General features: G+C 38.5%; 1 protein-coding gene across 2 annotated transcripts in view; it reads right to left on the bottom strand.

Moving 5' to 3' along the window:
- Positions 1 to 17,132, bottom strand: part of RELN (reelin) — a 520,317-nt gene that overhangs the window by 470,378 nt on the left and 32,807 nt on the right. The gene's annotated exons all lie outside the window — the stretch shown is intronic.

Genomic DNA, 17,132 nt, shown 5'->3' on the forward strand with positions numbered 1-17,132 from the left:
GGGGAAAAACTGGATTTAGCTAACATCAAAATGCAAAGCAAAGAATAACAGGTAAAACTCAGTCAATGTCCAGGTACTCTCAACAACAGAGAATATTCTGGAAAATTTATTTACAAAAGAGAAAAGAATAGTTTAATGTTTATAACATCTGGAGATCAGAATTCTGACACAGAAATTAAAACAAACATGTTAAAACGGGCTCATCATAATAAGCTCAGAACTGCAGGTTAGTTGTTCATGTAACACAAGACACAGCACAATCTGCCAGTCCTGGCAGCCTCTGCTCACTAACCAGGCTCAGGATAAACACCAGAGGCAAATGGAGATATATCTGACAATGAAACACAGATCTTTCACTCCATCCCAACTAACCTTCACTTTTGTGAATGAATTTTTTTATTTTATTAAAAGTCCACTGCCTTCATGGAAAAGTCACTTTAGAAAAACCCTAGTTCCTGGCCGGGCATGGTGGCTCACGCCTGTAATCCCAGCACTTTGGGAGGCCAAGGTGGTCGGATCACTTGAGGTCAGGAGTTCGAGACCAGCCTGGCCAACAAGGTAAAACCCTGCCTCTACTAAAAATACAAAAATTAGCCAGGTGCAGTAGCATGTGCCTGTGATCCCAGCTACTGAGGAGGCTGAGGAAGGAAGGAGAATCGCTTGAACCCAGGAGGCGGGGGTTGCAGTCAGCCAAGATTGTGCCATTGCATTCCATCTCAAAAAAAAAAAGAAAAAGAAAAACCCTACTTCCTGAAATTATTAAGGCTTCCTATATTTTATGTCTCCCAGACAAGTTTTTAAACACATAATATACCTCTAAAGACTGAGAAACAACGTTAATATCAAAATTTTTTCATATACTGAATAGCCAACTATAAAACCTTTGATATAATTTTTATTTTACTTATAATCCCTAAATTTCACATTGTATTTCTCAAAAGGTGAAAAAATGATCTAAAACCTTGTCCAATCCTATTCTCCAAATAGGAAATATTATAAATATGGATGTGCAAATTTTGAATAACTGAATTATCTAATTATGTTGTGTTTCACTGATTCAAATACATAGTATCTTCCAACATCATTTATTTTCCAGATACAGGAATAGAGGTCTGACCCTCTTGAATAAATGAGTCACCACATTAAGACCACAGTCATCTGTGAGGAAACAGTGTGCCAATTAGACATGTCAATTAAGACTCAAATCTCACCTGGATCTATCTAGAGCAGCTTTTGGGGGATGATTTTTCTCCAAAACAGTTATACAGATGCTTTGAAAAAGGTGGTCATGAAGGGAAAACTTATTTCATTATTTTACAAATTTTTATGAGCTAAAAAAGACATTCTCCTAAAGTTTCATAAGCTTTTTTTTTTTTTTTCCTCTCTGAAACAGAATTTCATTCTTGTTGCCCAGGCTGCAGTCCAATGGCGTGGTCTCGGCTCACCGCAACCTCTGCCTCTTGGGTTCAAGTGATTCTTGTGCCTCAGCCTCCCAAGTAGCTTGGATTACAGGCACCTGCCACCATGCCTGGCTAATTTTTTCTGTATTTTTAGTAGAGACAGGGTTTCACCATGTTGGCCAGGCTAGTCTTGAACTCCTGACCTCAGGTGATCAGCCCACCTCAGCCTCCCAAAGTTCTGGCATTACAGGTGTAAGCCACTGTGCCCAGCCATAAAGTTTTATAAGCTTTTATATTCCAAATAAATTAAAGAAAATAAGTAAGGAATAACTTTGTAGAGATTCGATAGAAAATAAATAGAAAAATAAAGCAACATGTCTAATGAACATATAAAAATATACTAACCTCATTAACAATGAAAGCAAATCCAAAACAGTAGTCAGATAAAAATTTTTGCCTATCAAAGAGGCTAAGATAAATACAAGCAGACACAAACACACACACATATATACACATGCACACCATGCACATATGATGAAATGAACCAGCATTAGAATGTGAGCATTCATGAACAGCGGTGGGTTGGTATAACCATTCTGTGTGTACTTTGTCAATATACATCAAGACCTTTAAAATATTCATGCTCCTTGATCTAGGAATTATACTTCTACATATACATCCTAAGGAAATAATCAAACACATAGCCAGAGATTTATGTTCAATACTATATACCACAATGCCATTTACAATAATGAAAAGCTGGAACAGCCTAAATGTTCAATGTCCAAAGGATGGTTATATAAATTATTGTACAATCACAGAGGATCTATCATGTAGCCATTAAAAAGCTTGTTTGTGAGAGACACGTACTAATGTGGTAAATATTTGACAATAAAATATTAAGTGGAAAAAGTAGGAGACCAAATTCTATGTAATGGTAGGATCCAATTCTGTTTAAAAGTATATTTATACATGTTCTGCTTGTTGAACTAGATGAAGGTTACATGGGTCTGTTTAGTTCGTGAAAACTCAACAATCTGTACCTGTATGTTATCTATTATTTTTCTATATCCATGATATACATTAAGAAGCCATTTGTTAATGGTTGATTTATGTTTTATACATATACCCAGTCCAAAAAAACGGGAAGAAATATGAACAGAAAATCATTTTAATCTTCCCAGTATTTGCCTTGGTAATTTACTGGAGTTGGAGGAAGGCTCATATGGAAAGCAAAAGGGCTCCAAGACCAAGCTTCACTACTTATTGGCTGGGTTGCCTAGGACTACATGACCTCTTTGAGTTTCATTCTCCTCATCTGTAAAAGCGGGTTACTGTGATTCAGGAATTAAATAAAACGATTTATACGAATTTTTTTAGAAGGCTGTCTGGTCCATTATTATGAGTAATTGAAGACATATAACACTTCTGTGTTCAAACTATCAGATTTGTTATTACAGCCTTAGAACTACCATACAACGCGCCTTAAGTTCTTGTCAAGAATGTGGTTACTGAAAGCAATCACTAAAAACACAAAGTATACTGTACTACAGCATCAACCTCCTGTCCTGCAACGATCTCTGCTGTGCAGCAGCTGCTATCCTTTCCATACCCCCTTATGTGGACTCCCCAAGCTCTTTCCCTGCAGCACCCAGTAGAGTTCCAGGGCTGGCCTGGGAGCACCTTGAGGCATAAACCTCTCATATCCCTGATAAAATAAGTAAATCTGAAACCTGAAAGGAACCAAATTGCCTTAATTTGCTTCCAGATTCAATAAAATTGCTTCCTTTTGTGGTGGATTGGCTGGGTGATTGCTTGGACAATGGATTCAGAGAAGAGAGAACTGAAACCAAAAGTTTCCACAGTTATTTTGTTAATGAAATAATCTTATGAGATATCAGCTGTGAGTACTATTTCCTTCCTTTGTTATGCTTTTGCCTACTTTCTAACATTTTGAAAGACATTTTGGATTCCATCCAAGCCTGGAAACTTCATTGCTAAATTAATAGTAACCTCTGATTCTAAAGGTCGAGAATGAATTGAGGTTAGCTTCTACTCAATAAATGTTCAAGGCCCAGCTCTTTCTCCCTGGATGTTATTACCCCTGGGTCACCTCTCCTTCCCCTCCTGCTCCCTCACCATCAGGTTGACATGAGACTGGTACAATTTCTCTAAGACATACTATCCCCTCAGAAGAGCTCAGACTTCCATAACTGTCACCTTGGGAGGGTTTTAATGCAGCTGGAAAAAGAGAAAGATGTGTTGAAGTTTCTACTAGACTTACTCTGACCATAAATCCCAAATCCTCCTGTGTTTCCTTTAAGTGGTAGGTAAAACATTTTTAGATAAGTGAACTTATTAAGACAAATATCAGTTGTCAAGATTGTTTGAAGGGCCTGGAAGAATACAAGCCATTTCTTTCCTCTTAAAGCAGACTGGCTTTCTCCCACTTCGGTCAAACTCACAAGTAAAACCCCCATCTAGAGCTAACTGATTTCTTATTTGGAATATCTATTTTATTTTATTAGTCTCTATCTTCAACATACCTAGTCAAATGAAAATTATTTTTCATGTATTAAAATAAAGTTAAATGTTTTCTAATCATAAATTTAATGTCTACTCATTCTAAAATTTTGAAAACATTTTTAAACATTCTAGAAAAAAGATAAAATTATTTGAAACATCATCCAGAAACCACTGGTGTCAACATTCTAGTCCAAACACATCTATAAAATCATAACATTTAACAATGAACATTTGTTCACTACTTCCCTGGTAATCAAAGAGCTGGTGACTTTTTGAAACTAAAAAGTTACAAATGAGGCTATGAGTAAACTGGTAACATCATCAGACTGTTTCGGGGATCCACAGAACACTAGGCCACTGTGACAAACAGAGAGAACTTGCAAGACATCGGTATCTCTTTAAATAAAACTGACATGTACATCATGATGTCAAAATACTATATTATCATTATATTTACTATATAACAAATTATATGTAATTACTAATACATTAAGTATTAGTATAGTTTTAAGACTTAAAATACAATTTGATTTACTGTATTTTACACACTCCATACATTTTCATAAAGCAAAAATTAAATTTATGCCTATAACACTTATTAAGAGATACTTTTTTAAATTAACATCAATCACCTCGCATACTTATAATTTTGTGGTGAGAACATTTAAAATCTGCTAACAGCAGTTTTCAAGGATACAATAATTATTAGTTACAGTCACCATGCTGTATAGTAGATCTCCAGAATTCATTTATACTGTCTAACTGGAACTTTGTACCCATTAACCAACATCTTCCACTCTCCCCGACAATCCCTTGGCAACCCCCATTCTATTCTCTGCTTCTGAGTTTGAATATTTTAGGGTACATATATAAATGAGTTCATAGAGTATTTGTCTTTCTGTGTCTGGCTCATTTACTTAGCATAATGAGGGACACATTTCCTAGCTCAGTGATTCTCAAAGTGTGGTCTACAGAACACTTTTAAAGAAATCAGTTAGGGGACTTCTTAGTAATGCACATTTTCAACCCTTACCAAAAATCTAAGAAGCAGAATTCCCAGCAGAATGTGGCAGTGGCAGAGAGAAGACCCAGGGAATCTGCATGTTTAACAGGCATTCAAAGAACTCTTGGCTGGGTGTGGTGGCTCACTTCTGTAATCCCAGCACTTTGGGAGGCCGAGGCGGGAGGAGGATCACAAGGTCAAGAGATTGAGACCATCCTGGCCAACGTGGTGAAACCCCATCTCTACTAAAAACACAAAAATTAGCTGGGTGTGGTGGTGTGCACCTGTCATCCCCACTACTCAGGAGGGCTGAAGCAGGAGAATCGCTTGAACCCAGGAGGTGGAGGTTGCAGTGAGCCGAGATTGCACCACTGCACTCCAGCCTGGGCGACAGAGAAGACTCCATCTCAAAAAAAAAAAAAAAAAAAAAATCTTAAAAGTGCTAAAGTTGGAGAACCACTGCTTTGTTTCTTAGTAAACAAACACCAACCAGGATTGTCTCCAGAATCAAAACTCAAAGAACCATTTATACTTTTTGGTGTCACTGTACAGACATGGCCAGAAATAAGTGCACACTGAAAGGATTTATTGAAGACAACGACTTTCTTCTAAATTGAATACAATAAATAATGTTATGTGATAAGAATCATATCATTGCAAACCTAGTTTTCTCTCTCAAAATAGAAAAGCTGCTCCCTTGCTAGAAAGAAGGCAAGTTTAGCCTTGGTCATAGTGGATATAAGAGGGGTGGGTACCAAGTTGGAGATAAGATAGGACACCACTGGTATTAAAATTGTGACAGCTGCCCTGAGCCAGAAACACATTTACATCCTGACCACCAACCTGTTAGAATAACCATGTAAAGCTTTGTGCAGGAGATTTAATGAAGGGGGAAACCATGATGTTTAGTGGCACAACATGGAAATTTAATGAGACTTTCTTGAGGCTGTACTCAAATTTGATGTGCAAATTTGGGGAGAATAGACTCCTGAGGACTAACTATACCCTCCAGAGAAGTAAGTGTTATGTGAGTTCACAAAACTTGAATCTAAAAAGCTCCACTTAGAAGTAATGAGCATGGGCGCGGTGGGTCCCGCCTATAATCCCAGCATTTTGGGAGGCAGAGGTGGGTGGATCACTTGAGGTCAGGACTTTGAGACCAGCCTGGTCAACATGGTGAAATCCTGTCTCTACTAAAGATACAAAAATTAGCTGGGTGTGGTGGCAGGTGCCTGTAATCCCAGCTACTGGGGAGGCTGAGGCAGGAGAATCACTTGAACCCAGGAGGCAGAGGTTGCTGTGAGCTGAGATTATGCCACTCTGCACTCCTGCTTGGGGAATGGAGCAAGACTCTGTCTCAAAAAATATATATATATATTGGAAATTACTAGTTTCCCCGTAACATCCACAGATAACTGTTCCCTTGAAATTTGGAGTCCTTTATGGATGCCAAGATAATGATGAACCTGGTCGGACTGGTTTAAGGCTTCAGCACCACACAGTAGCCAAGCCAGACCTCTAGGGATTTGATGGCTACAGTAGGACTGGAGATCAAACAGGGGCTGGAACTCCTAGATGAACCTACTGTCTCCAGAAACTTGAGAAACCCTTATTGCAGGGGAATGGAGAAACACCTGTGGCAAACTAGACCAGTGGCCCTATAGTAGTGGTAGCAGTAATTCTTATTGATCAATAAATTAATTAATAAACCATAAGAATAAGAAGAAACCATAAAAAAAAAACTATGGTTTTTTTTTTTCTACAGAGAAGTACTAGGTGTGTGGAGGATAGTAGGTGAACAGTGACTGGGACTCCCAGGCCAAATTTCTTTTTTTTTTTTTTTTTTTTTTTTTGAGACGGAGTCTCGCTCTGTCGCCCAGGCTGGAGTGCAGTGGCCGGATCTCAGCTCACTGCAAGCTCCGCCTCCCAGGTTCACGCCATTCTCCTGCCTCAGCCTCCCGAGTAGCTGGGACTACAGGCGTCCGCCACCTTGCCTGGCTAGTTTTTTGTATTTTTTTAGTAGAGACGGGGTTTCACCGTGTCAGCCAGGATGGTCTCGATCTCCTGACCTCGTGATCCGCCCGTCTCGGCCTCCCAAAGTGCTGGGATTACAGGCTTGAGCCACCGCGCCCGGCCCAAATTTCTAACTTTACTAAGCCCAGAGGAGGAAGAACACTCTGACACTGTGTTCTCCTTGGAAGACATACTGTCTTTGGTCCTTTGCCAAGGGATAGAGAAGCCAAGTCCAGTTCAAGGAAGGGTGATATAAGTCAGGAATGGATACACTACATTGGATTACATCAGGACCATTAAGGAGCCCTCTGACTTCTTCCTTTGATGGTGTTATTCTGGGCTGAGAAGAAAAAGGAGAGGATGCCCATCTTGTAAGTAAGGACTTAGGAAGCCAGCTGTACTATAGCTATGCCTCTGTCTCTTGAAAATGAATCCCTGACTGACAAAATTCTAGCAGGTGCACAGCAGTAGGTTGCCAGGTCATGGCTGGGTTGGCTTCCAATGTGGCAAGCTGAGCCAAAAATGGGGATCTTCAGCCACTCACCCCTGGTGTTTTATAGACTGGGATGTGAGTAAAGAATCCACTGAAGACTCTGACACTGGCTAAGCTTTGGGTGTTTGATATGGCTCCAGGCTGTTTTGGTTTGGGATGACAGAGCTAACCAGTACCTTCGTGACCCCATAATCCCTTTACCAAAGCCCTTGGAGGGACAATCTGTCATGCTTCCTCCGTGAGAAGTAAAAAATCCCAGTCTCCAGGTATGTTATGAAAAACAACAACAACAAAAACACCTATGGACTTCCTTGTAGTTCTACCTGGCAGTGCCTCCAGTCCACTTGCAAAATACAATTACAAGACAAACTGTGGCAAGAGTTAAACAACTCACAGAAAGAGAAAACAAGCTACAAATAACAAGAATCTCTGCATTACATGGCAAATACTGGGAGCTCTCAGAGGGAGCTCTCAAAAGACTGACAAGGGGAAAGAACAGCAGGAGAAAATTGACCAATGTGAGAAAGACCTTCACCTAACCCAACCCCTGCCAAAGAAATCCTGTCATTTTATTCCCTTACCTAGGATCAGTCTTGACCATGAACGCTCATAATCCATTATTTCAGGGATTACACTCCTGATTCTCTAGACCTCTCAGACACTTTCCAACAGCTGATCCTAATCTGTAAAGAAAACAAGTTCTCAACTGTAATATTATTTTGGCCTTCAAATCTGATTCAGTTTACCCCCTCCCAAAGACAGATGAACCTCCAGGCCTTCACGTATGGTCCCCCCTGCAGAGAATGCTCTTCCTTCTAGCTGTTCCTCTGGCCAACAAGCCACATCATACTTGCTTTTCCTCAGGGAAGATTTCCCTAATCCCCTCAACCAGGTTACAAACTCCATTAAATATTCCCTCAAAACCTCACACTCCTCCTGCTGAGCACCTACCAGGCTGTAATCAAATAATTATTTGAGTATAATCATGAGCCATATAAAGACATTTTGGCCAGTGATGGATATCACATATGGCAATGATCCCCTAAGATAATATCATATGTTTACTGTACCTTTTCTACATTCAGATATGTTTAGATATACAAACATTTACCATTATGTTACCATTTCCTCTGGTATTCAGTCAATAATATTCTGTGCAGGTTTATGGCTTAGGAGCAACAAGGCTAGACTATACAGCCTAGGTGTTTCGTAGGCTACACCATCTAAGTTTGTAAGTGCAGTACACTCTGATGTTCACAAAATGACAAAATTGCTAATGACACATTTCTCAGAATGTATCCCCATTGTTAAGCAATGTGTGGCTGTGATTATTTGTTCAATCTCTAAATCTCTCAAAGTCTCTCAAAAAAGCTTCATGAGGCACTGACTGTGTTTGCCTTGTTCACTGTTACTGTTCTCCCAGTGCTGAGCACATAATAGGTGCTCAATAATATCTACTTAATGATAGTGGAACACCTAAATATTGAAATCAATATAAGTTATTGTAAGGTACTTTTACTTATTAAAACTTATTAAAACTATGCAAACTTAACCTCAACTACTACTTTTTAAGATAATTATGGCTTAAAATGTTTAACAGATAAACCTTTAATTTTTCATTCCGCTATAGTTTATGAAACATTGAACCAAAAAAAGGTGAGAAGTTCAATTTAGTATTTACCTAAAGTAAAATGAATCATTTTGTAAACTGAGTCTGCAATTTAAAATGGTAACTAAGTAGTTCTATAGTGACCATGGCTTCAGTTAAATAATATCCAATCAAGGCAAGATATAAGTATTAAACATTCATGAACTGCTCAGAATATTATGAATTAATCAGCACTTCCTCATTTAAATGTTTAATATTTAATGCTAGTGCTTCTACAGTCTCTTGGAATTATTACACTTTACTATGTCTCTTACAACTGAATAACAATAGAGTTGCTACATACTTTCTTAGAATTCTGGTTATGGAATCCACAGTGATCTGTATATTGGAGGAGAACATGATTGTAATGCATTAAGCTTTTGATGAAATTCTCAACACATTTGTCTCAGATGCAAAAAGATAATAAAAAACACTCATGATAAGCAGAAGTAAGTGCTTTTGCAATGTGATTGCCTTTCATCCATGATGAATGATTTGTAGCAGCTTACTAAAAATCTGGTTTTCATGAACTCCCCTAGACAAATGTAAGTGGTATGCTAAAGGCATTTTAGGCAGTACAAAGTATTAGCGTTGGAATGTTAGTCTAGTAAATCTTCTAAACACTAGCTGTGGAAATAATAGGATAATATCCCCCCAAATGAATTCACCCATTCCGAGTCCTCTCAGGCATCTTAAAACTAATGTTGGCATTTAAAAATTCAACAACAGCCATAATGCTTTATTCTTACATATATCTCATCATTCAAAAGTCTCAAGGAAATTAACTGTGACTCATTATGCCTGACAATATATTCAGTTATTTTCACCCTAGCAGGGAAGTACCTTTGTGCATCAGATACAAAACAGTGGTGACTGTTACAGGTTGAATTGTGGTTCCCTTCAAAGCAATCATATGCTTAAGTCTTAATCCTCAATACTCAGAATGTGATGTTAGTTGGAGATAGGGTCTTTACAGAGGTAAACACGTTAAAGTGAGGTCATTAGGGTGGATCCTAATTCAATAAGACTGATATCCCTAGAAAAAGACAAATGTTAGATCTAATGACAGACATGCATAAAAGGAATGCAATATGAAGAAACATACGGAAAAGATAGCCATCTACAAGCCAAGGAGAAAGGCCTGGAATAGATCACTCCCTCATTTATTGTCTCACAGCTCTAGAAGAAATCCCTCTGGGGATTTCGGACTTCTATCCTCTAGAGCTGTGAACCAATAAATTTCTGTTATTTAAGCCACCCAGTTTGTAATACTTTGTTACAGCAGTCCCAGCAAGTGAATACAGTGACATAGTAAAATGTTGTGTGTTACAACATAAATATTCCATTCGTAAAATATAAAAATTATATTTCCCAGTACAGCTGCAATCTGACTCTAGTGCATATATGAGAAATTATCTTATATTATTAAATATTACCCCTTACAATGTCAATCATGCTTAGGAGAATTATAGCTGCAATGGCATTTGTTCCTTTGAAATGTCTAACTTTTTCACACTGATACAGATTTTTAGTATGAAATGATCTTTTGCCTTCTTTAAAATAAGCCAATTTCTGTCTATATATATAGCAAAACTACAACAAAGAAAAAGGTATAAAACATAATCATTTTCATCAGATGAATAACACTACTTTTGTTTCAGTTATGAAAATTCAGAACAGATAAACAAAGGCACAACAAGCATATTTACAAATACATTGATGTCCAGCACTGTTAGTGCCTATAACCATTATAATCATTAATGCAATAAGAATATTCAATACAACACGTGAAACATCTGTAAACATTTAATACCTACTTGTATTTTGTTTAGATGCCTTGTGCTACACTTTCGTAACTAGAATCACATTCTAGGTGCTGGTGAACACACACATACATGCACACACACATATACTTTCATTATATAATCAGTATACTTATGTATGTCTATTTTTCATCCTATCTCAATTCATCTTTTAAAAATAATTTGGGGCCGAGCATGGTGACTCACGCCTGTAATCCCAGCACTTTGGGAGGCCAAGGCGGGTGGATCACCTGAGGTCAACAGATGGAGACCATCTCGGCCAACACGGTGAAACCCCGTCTCTACTAAAAATACAAAAATTAGCTGGGCGTAGTGGCACACACCTGTAGTCCCAGCTACTTGGGAGGCTGAGGCAGGAGAATCACTTGAACCTGGGAGGCGGAGGTTGCAGTGAGCTGAGATGGTGCCACTGCACTCCAGTTTGGCAACAGGGTGAGACTCCATCTCAAATAATAATAATAATTTGGGGATTTCACATTAGGCTTGCATAAATTAAAATATACAATTCAAGCCAGGCAATGTGGTTGATGTCTGTAATCCTGGCATTTTGTGAGGCCTGGGTGGGCAGATCACTTAAGCCCAGGAATTTGAGACCAGCCTGGGCAATATGGTGAAATCCCATCTCTACCAAAAATACAAAAAATTAACCAGGCGTGGTGGTGCATGCCTGTAGTCCCAGCTACTTGGGAGACTAAGGTTGGAGAATCAACTGAGCTTGGGCAGAAAATACTGCAATGAGCTTTGACCCTTGATTGCACCACTGTATTTCAGCTTGGGTGATAGAATGAGACATTGTCTCAAAAACAAAATAAAAACCTCATATACATATATGTACACACACACACACACATATATGTGTACACACACATATATGTGTATACACACAATTTCATTTTTAGTTTAAAAAGTTTTAATTCTCAAAAACATATGTGTGAAAAATCTAGAATGGGAGTATTATTTACAATAACAAATCTCTACTGAGAGAAAAGTAATTTCCCCAAGATCACATCAAGTTCAAAAGTCAAATCTGGATCAGCCTGTTGCTATGGACTAAATGTTTGTGCCTCCATCTCCAAATTTGTATGTTAAAATCCTAGTCCCCATCCAAATTTGGATTAAAACTTTGAACTTAAAAAAAAAAAAAAAAAAAAAAAGCCCTAATCCCCAACATGATGGTATTTAGAGGTGGGGACTTTGGGAGGTAATTAGGTCATAAAGGAGGAGCTCTCATGAATGAGATTAGTGCTCTTAAAGGAAGAGGACACAAGAGAGCTTCCTTTTTCTCTCTCTCTTCCCCACACCCCCCCAACCCCTGTCACCAGACACCAGAGCCGCCAGCACCTTGATCTTGGGCTTCCCAGTCTCCAGAACTGTGAGAAATACATTTTTGTTTAAGCCATCTAGTCTACAGTAATTTATTATAGCAGCAGGAACTAAGATGCCTGTTCAAATGTGAGGAAAAGAGATAATGATATCCTAGATTACAACCCTTCCTTTCATAATTGGTAGAAAATTAACTGGTACGGTTTCTCAAGAATGGAAACTCAAAAAGAACAGTTTCCTTCCTACTCTACACCTCTCACATACTCTATACTCAACATTTAATTACAAGATGCATAGTTTGTGCCTGGAAGTTCAGTGGACTGAATTTATATTTCTGTGTCAAAATGCCAAAGAAAGCAATTTACATCAAGCTTATAGCACGTATATCTTAAAGGAAACCATGTTGTCTGTTTAGTTTTGTCAGGTTGCCATAATAAAATGCCACAAACAGGGCAACTTACAAACAATATAAATTTCTTTTTCACAGTTCCGGGGGCTGGGAAGTTCCAGAGTTTTGGTGCCTGGTGAAGGCCCATTTCCTGGTTTATAGATGGGGCCTTCTCTCTGTGTCCTCACATGATGGAAGGGCTAGCTAGCTCTCTGGGGTATCTTTTATAAAGGCACTAATCCTTTATAAAGGCACTAATCCTTTCATGAAGGTTCCACACTCATGACCTAATCAACTCAAAGGCCCTACCTCCTAATACCATCACTTTGGGGATCAGGATTTTAACACACGAATTTGGGGAGGACATAAACATTCACACCACAGCACAGTTTCTACAGACATAGTCACAGTTATAATAATTAACACATTATAACTTAATGAGATTGTATATTCTAAAATAAAATTTCAAGAAATGTATAAATATAAAACTAAATTGATTCATGATACACTAAGATTATGAAAAAAATCAGCAATATGAATTTAGTTATCCAAAAAGGTATATAAAACACTAAACTTAGATATGTTTATTTAAAGTGGTTCCTCAGCATGTGCCCATATTTATGCAAATATAGAAACTTAAGATAAATACCAAACATTTCAAGCATCAATCAAATATGACTAAGTGATTTTAACATCATCTTATCTAGTTATACATGTATTTTCTAGCCTTCTACTACCAGAATAAAATTCTAAATCTTTTAATTTTTTTACTGAAAGACATTTTATAAACAATTTTGACTTTTAAGGAACAGTTGTGATGAAGACATTTCCTTTCCAATATTGGATCATACCATGATCTATTTCTTTTTCCTTGTTAAGATACTACTGAAACATTACTGAAAATTTGTATAAATACTATTGAAATGTTGTTCAGCAAAAAAAGAATCTCCAGTGCTTTGTCACTACGACTACAGCTGTTTTTTGACGTCGTAGTTGTTTGTTTTTTGAGACGAAGTCTCGCTCTGTCGTCCAGGCTGGAGTGCAGTGGCACAGTAGCACAGTATCGGCTCACTGCAACCTCTGCCTCCCTGGTTCAAGTGATTCCCCTATCTCAGCCTCCCGAGTAACTGGGATTACAGGCGCCTGCCACCACACCCAGCTAATTTTTTGTATTTTTAGTAGAGACAGGGTTTCACCATGTTTTTTAAATGAGTGGGTCCCCCAGTCCTCTCAAATCTACCAGCAATCAGATCTACTAGAAATCTGACACCACTTGCACCAACTGCTTTATTAGTTTTCCAACTGCTAATAGTCGAGCACATTTACAAATTCATAAACAAATCACATATATATCAAGATACTGTCTTTGAATTATATTGAAACAAAATAGGAAGGAATAATATTCTAGAGATACAATATTTTGGAAGGGAAATAAATACTACTTTAATTTAAATCCTATGACTGTCTTATCATTATGGAATGACTAGTTTGTATATTGCACATATCACCAAATCAGTCCTAACAAGGCACACTTGACTGGGTGGGAGGAATGTTCATCTCCACTTTTTTTCTACAGAACCCTGCTTTAAGACCTTCCTTTCACCCTAGTATGCCACCCCTCAGTGCAGCTGAGTTAGCCTGAACTTTTAAAATCAAATCTTCCAACACCCATTGCCATGAAAACATTTTCATTATGTCTTTTGTGCTGATATGATTTAGCTCTCACATTTCTAGCCTTTTTTTTTTTGTTTTTATAATACAGTGTCCTGTTCTTTCACCCAGGCTGGAGTGCAGTGGCACAATCTAGGCTCATTGCAATCTCCACCTCCCAGGTTCAAGCAATTCTTGTGCCTCAACCTCCCAAGAAGTTGGGATTACAGGCACATACCACAGTGCCTGGCTAATTTTTGTATTTTTAGTAGACACAGGGTTTTGTCATGTTGGCCAGCCTGGTCTCGAACTCCTGACCTCAGGTGATCCACCCGTCTTGGCCTCCCAAAGTGCTGGGATTATAGGCGTGAGTCACTGCGCCCGACCCTCTGGACCATCTTTGGCTTTTGAGCCCTTAAATAAAAAACTCTGATGAACTAATATTCAGACATTCAGTTATCAGTTCTTATTTTGGGTAGTCAAACATCTTTTCATTGTCAAGTTAGTCCTCAATAAAATAATTTAGTCTGGGTGTTATTGATATTTATTGCTTTTTAGGGCTTACGTATCCAGTGGTTTTGCTGTCATTCCATTTTGTTTTGATTTTGTTAATTATCTGGTGAACTTTAAGGCAGGAAATGGGTGAGCCCAAGGATCAGTGAGAATCTTCAGTCTGATTCTTTGTGTCACCCTTCAGTCTACCAAGCCAGGAAATGGGAAAATGACAGAATGTTAGCTCCATACAACTCCCTATGATTCCTGACATTGTAGATACACTATGCAATATTACTTTTTAAATAACTTTACTTAAATTTATTCTAATATGCTATATTTTAGGTATTTACTTATGAGCTAACAACTTTCATTTCCAGTTTCCAACTGAAATATTTATGTCTCCTGATGCATTTTTATAAACCCTGCTTTAAACCTTAAACACACACACACACATACAGTCAGTCAGTCTCTCTCTCTCTCTCTTTCTGGATGTAAACTTGACACTAAAAGAAAATCTCTGGGGTCTTGACATATGTCACTGCAAATGACCTTAAATGTATAAATCTGTATGAAGTAAATGGAGACGTGAAGAAGTAGTATCTTTCCCATGTCTTTACATTATGGAGATGCGCACTCAAAAAACCAAATTACCTGTTTATATCCAAAAGGTCAGGAAATTACATTTAAAATTGTTTAAGCAAAAGGATGCTGAAAAATACATCTAACACTCACAGAGGATGAAAAAATATTTTGATAAAATGTCTTTTGCTTTCTGTTTTTAATTCCATCTTTACTAACCAGGAAAATGGTATTTAACATGGAACTAATCTCTGACCTCATTAAAAGGTGTTTCCCCCTCTCCCCACTATGCACTTATTAGATGCTATACTCCTCTATAATCTCACAGCCACTACTGCAGTGGCCTCCCAATGTGCCTTATGGTGGAGACTAACCACCAGCGTCTGGTTTCTCTCGTTCTCTTCCTCATCACACATGCTGATTGAAGCACCAAGATTCCTGCTCACTTCAAAGAGATATTTGCTCCAAGATCAGCAACACAGGGGAAAAATCAGGGCAAGAAAACTCTTCCCACGGAAGACAAACCCTTGAAAGTGTCCTCAACTCATATTTATTTCAAACAGTTGACTGAAAAAGTTAAAATACTGCCCTACCTGAAACTCACAATAACAACTGGAAGGGTTATTGTTTTATTGTTTGGTTTCGGATCCCCATCCATAGCTTATTGCACTCTCTGCCACAGAACATCAAGACGACTCAGGACAACTCAGATAATGTGATTCAATCAGTTGCAACATTCAGTTTTCTTTGTAGCTTCATTGAAAGCAGTTCTAATGTGCTCTTGACAAATCACATTTTGACAGTGCTGATATTTTTAAGGCACTGGTTGGAGGACATACACACACACAGAATTTTATATAAAGAATGTTAAATATGCCAATTTAAATACCAAATGAGAATGTAATCTCAACTAGTAGTTGTAGTAAAATTTTTTCAGTAAAAATAAATGACCAAAACTTACCAGCCTCCGCTGGGTGTAGTGGCTCACACCTGTAATCCCAGCACTTTGGGAGGCTGAGGCGGATGGATCACCTGAGGTTAGGAGTTTGAGACCAGCTGTGCCAACATGATGAAACCCCTTCTCTACCAAAAATAAAAAATTAGCTGGGCATGGTGGCACACGCCTGTAGTCCCAACTACTCAGGAGACCGAGGCAGAAGAATCCCCTGAATCCAGGAGGCAGAGGCCGCAATGAGTCAAGACAGTACCACTGCATTCCAGGCTGGGCGGCAGAGCAAGACTCCATCTCAAAAAAAAAAAAACAAAACAACAACAACAACAACAACGACAACAACAACAAAAACATGCCAGGCACGGAGGCTCATGCCTGTAATCTTAACACTTTGGGAGGCAGAGGTGGGTGGATAACTTGAGGTCAAGAGTTTGAGACCAGCCTGGCCAACAAAGCAAAACCCCGTCTCTACTAAAAATACAAAAAAAGTTAGCTGGCCATCGTGGCAGGCATCTGTAATCCCAGCTACTCAAGAGGCTGGGGCAGCAGAATCACATGAGTCTGGGAGGCGGAGGCTGCAGCCAGCCGAGATGGCTCCACTGCACTCCATCCTGGGCGACAGAGTGAAACTCTGTTTCAAAACAAACAAACAAACAAACTTACCAGCTTCATGTAATTCATATCCTGCTTCTGTCTTTTCTAGTTCCTAAGTGCAATTGCCAAGTATGCTATGGTGACAGACACCTAACCAAACACTTTGGAAGAGAATGGCATGAGTTTGTGAGGGCGTGTGTGTGTGTGTGTGTGTGTGTGTGTAAATGAGGATGTATGTGTGAGCG

Source organism: Theropithecus gelada, chromosome 3, assembly GCF_003255815.1.
Source record: "Theropithecus gelada isolate Dixy chromosome 3, Tgel_1.0, whole genome shotgun sequence".
Classification (NCBI taxonomy): Eukaryota; Metazoa; Chordata; class Mammalia; order Primates; family Cercopithecidae; genus Theropithecus; species Theropithecus gelada.